Here is a 4,234-nt window from a genome sequence, read left to right on the forward strand (position 1 = left end):
GACATCGTGATAGTTGACCCCTTCCACATGCGTGCCAAGCACTTGAGCAGCGTTGGGGACCGCCAAGTTGCGAGTTCACACCTCGAAGGCGTCATTCTGGCAAACCCAGATAAGGATAACTTCCTTGTGGCTTACTTTCCCGAGTAAGTCATCCCTTAACCGCCCCGTAACATATGATTTCTTAGATTTCGATCGTTCTTTTTTTTCTAACATTCCATGTTCTATGCAGTGACACACATTGCACACTCATCCTCTTAAGCCCAAAATATTCCATGGCCACGTATTTCGACCCGAACCGTAACTCCAAGATAGGCTACACAAATGTCAAGAAAGTTCTTGATGATGTTCTCCCCGGCTACGCCAAATCTGGAGGCACCTTCACCAGGGCAGTTCGTAAGTACGGCAAGCACATGTTCTCACAGAATACGAAGTTCTGCTGTGTCAAGCAGCCGCCTGGCGGTCATAAGGATGCCTACTACGCCCTCCATCACATGCGGGCGATCGTAAGGGACCATCATCACCTTCTGCTACCAGATAATCTCAAAGATTGGGCCGCGAGCTTATCTGCAATCCAGGATGCGGACCTCAGACAAGAATTCTTTCGCATCCATCGGAGTTTGCGGACATCACCCATCAAGATGTCCTTCATACCTCGGGGCAGTTCTTCCTCACATATCAACCGTCCAACAGTGAGATAGACGGAACGCTACAAATGCAGGCTGACAACGACCGCGATTTCATGACCATCACGACAGACGGCGGCTTCATCCACGCTCCTGTCCGATGAGTCGAGTCGAAAGTAGTGATGTGTAGTTCTGAAACATTGATTGGCTCATGTTGTAATTAAACTTTAATGAATTCGTATGTCTCTTTGGTTTGGATAGTCGTTCAACTTAGATGTAATCGATGCTATTTATTAGTAGGACCATGAATCGTGCTATTAATGTCTTGCTTTTCTCTTCCGATCCTTTTGTTGCATACTTACATATTGCTTATGTATTGTCTGTTGTTTGGCTTGTGCATAGAGATGACGTCGTATGTCGTGTACAAGGGTAAGGTTCCCGAAGTCTACGACGACTGGGAGGAGTGTCGGAGACAGGTTCACCGTTTCAGCGATAACAGTTACAAAGGGTACACCACTAGGGCAGAGGCTGAATCTAGATACGCCCGCTATCTAGCAGGAGAGAGGAGGGAGCGTTGGAGGAACCGGATGAAGACCAGTTTGATCGCGATGATGCTCATCATGATGACCGCAGCTCTCTTCTATGTGATGGTAGTTTAGATGATCGATATCGACTTTTAATGTGAAGACAAACTCGATACTCGCGGTCTTGAGACTTGTATTGTTTTATCTTTGTCCGGCCTTTTGAATTCGGAGACTAATATGATGAATTGTATTCGGAGACTAATCTTCTATTGTATTCGATGAATCTGTTGTTGCTATGTGCTGCTGTCTATATTCTGTCCAATAATATATTTTGTAACCTGTGCAAAAATCAGAAAAGTAAAAAAAAACTAATACTCATACTAATGGCGCATCACCTCAAGGTGCGCCATTAGTATGCCAAAGGATACTAATGGCGCATCACTACAGAGTGTGCCATTAGTATGACAAAGCACATGGTTACGTATGGCCCCCCGGGAGGCATACTAATGGCGCATGGTGTTACATACTAATGGCGCACTGTGTGGTGCGCCATTAGTATACCAGATACTAATGGCACACCTGTGGTGCGCCATTAGTAAAAAATACTAGTGGCGTGATACTAATGGCGCACCAGTAGTGCGCCATTAGTAGGCAAAACTGGTGCGCCATTAGTAGGCCTTTTCCTAGTAGTGTTTGGATCTACCGTGGATAACTAAACAAAATGTTCTTGAGCCCTACAATGGCGCTAAAGAGGAACAGAGACAAACCAGACAGAGTCTACTCAGAAGCAGTAAGATGCTACGGTATGGTAAACTAACAACATGGATCTAGCTGCAGTTTAAAACTACGAGGCGCACATATGTATACTTAGTAGAAAGACTAGAAGGAGGAACACAGAAGAACTGATGAACGACGACGAACATGGATGAACTTGAAACCCTTATGGAGATCTAGGGTTACAGGGAAGAGAACTTACCAGGGCCACTCAGCGGCGGAGGAGCGCGGCAGGGTCTCTAGAACAAACAGGGTGATGCAGCGGCCTTGGTCGGTGCAGATTCGAAGATCGACAGCGGCGGCGGCGCTGGGGTTCTTCGGGTCGCGAGGAAGAAGATGAGAAGAAAGGGGAGAAAATGAAAGTGCCCGTCGGGCTTATTTATAACAGGGCAGGGGGATAAGTGATAGGCGCGAGAATCGAGGAGTCCAAAGCGACAAGTGACGCAGCTGTCGCCTCGATTTCCAGGATGACATTAAATGAAGGGAATCTTTTTATTCGTTTTTTACAGAGATGACGTCATGATGATCTGTTGTTGTATCCAGAGGATGACATCACGGCAGTTTAACAAAGTTTACAAAAGAAGACATCGTGGCGGTTTAAGAGAAATGAAGGAAGGTGTTCACAGGATTTTTCGAAGTACTGAAGATTGACATGAACAGGTTCAAATCAATCTGGGGCCTAATGTTGGGGATATAACTACTGAGTGTAAACCGCCCAGGAGGGGACGGTTCACCCTCAACTATATTGAAGCCCACAAAGACTCAGAAGATGGCGTTTTACTATGAAGCTTAGAGGCCCGGAGCCCAAAGGCGGATTAGGGCCCATAGTGGTAAACCGCCATATTCATATAGCTTGTATTGTAAGATAAGGAAATGAGAGACCGAGCCAAACACTTGTATGAGTCGGCCTCGGGACTCTGTAAACCGGCTGGGCGTCAACCCGTGTATATAAGGGGACGACCCAGCGGCGGTTCAAGGACAAGAAACAACAACTCGATAGCCAGGCATAGCTTGTTTAGCTCCCTGGTTAGCGAGACCCCAATAATCCCATCACAACTAGACGTAGGCCTTTACCTTCATTGAAGGGGCCGAACTAGTATAAAAACCCTCATGTCCTTTGTCTGGTTTAACCCCTTTAAGCTAACCCGTAGCGATGGCTCCACGACTAAGTCCTTCTATGAGGACATCTGACATGATATTTCCACGACACACATAGTTACGAAAATGTACACATTGGCGTTAGTAGAGGCACCACACACATTTTACATTCTTGAACTGTGTGCGATAACGGACCTATCACAAACATATCGGCAGATTAAATGTTGATGTCCACCTTTTTCACACGACTATAGCGGCCTAATCGTTTGGGATGTACATAAGAACGGAAGTGTACTCCTTGAATTGACTGTGTGCGATATACATACGAACGGAAATGTTTTTCTGGGATTCACCATGTGGGATGTACATATGAACGGAAACAATTGGGTTTCCATGCCCCGCCCGATTGCACACGAGCCAGCTTGTGTGCCAGGAGGGCCTATCACCGACAGTTTCTGGGTCGTGTGGGAAGGACCCCCCTATCGCCCACACTCACTTGGCGACGGTTCCAAATGCCATCGCGGAAAGGGGTTTAAAACCGTTTGTATAGCACCGACGCGTACCAGTGTTGGCTAATAGAGCCGGTCAGACCAGATCAATATATGGATCAAGGGGGCATGCCCCAACGCGAGAAGACGGCCATCAAGCCTGGCACGACAAGCACAACTTCACCCGGGCTGAAAACCGCATACAGACTCTATCCGAACTGCGTCGTGACGTGGCCCGATATAGAGGCGCCACACACCCCCTATGCTTCACTGATGAGGTAGTGGAGCACCAGTTCCCAGAAGGGTTTAAACCCGTGAACATCGAATCATACAATGGCACAATAGACCCCGCAGTATGGATTGAAGATTTTCTTCTCCACATTCACATGGCTCGCGGTGACGATCTACATGCCATCAAATACCTCCCTCTCAAACTTAAGGGACCAGCTCGACACTGGTTAAACAGCCTCAAAAAACTCTATTGGAAGCTGGGAAGACCTGGAGGATGCCTTTAGAGACAACTTCCATGGCACTTACATTCGACCTACGGATTTTCTCCATGTCACACGATAGACTAGTTTTTATCTAGTCCGGTGTATACAGCACCTAAGTTCGGATATCCGAACAATACCAGGGGCTGCGCCTACAATCTTATTGTCAAACTCCTATGCTAAGTGGGAGTGATAAAGCTGCATAGTATGATTGCCTAGTTCGCCGCACCAGCACC

This window comes from Triticum aestivum, chromosome 4B (assembly GCF_018294505.1).
Source record: "Triticum aestivum cultivar Chinese Spring chromosome 4B, IWGSC CS RefSeq v2.1, whole genome shotgun sequence".
In the NCBI taxonomy this organism is placed as follows: Eukaryota; Viridiplantae; Streptophyta; class Magnoliopsida; order Poales; family Poaceae; genus Triticum; species Triticum aestivum.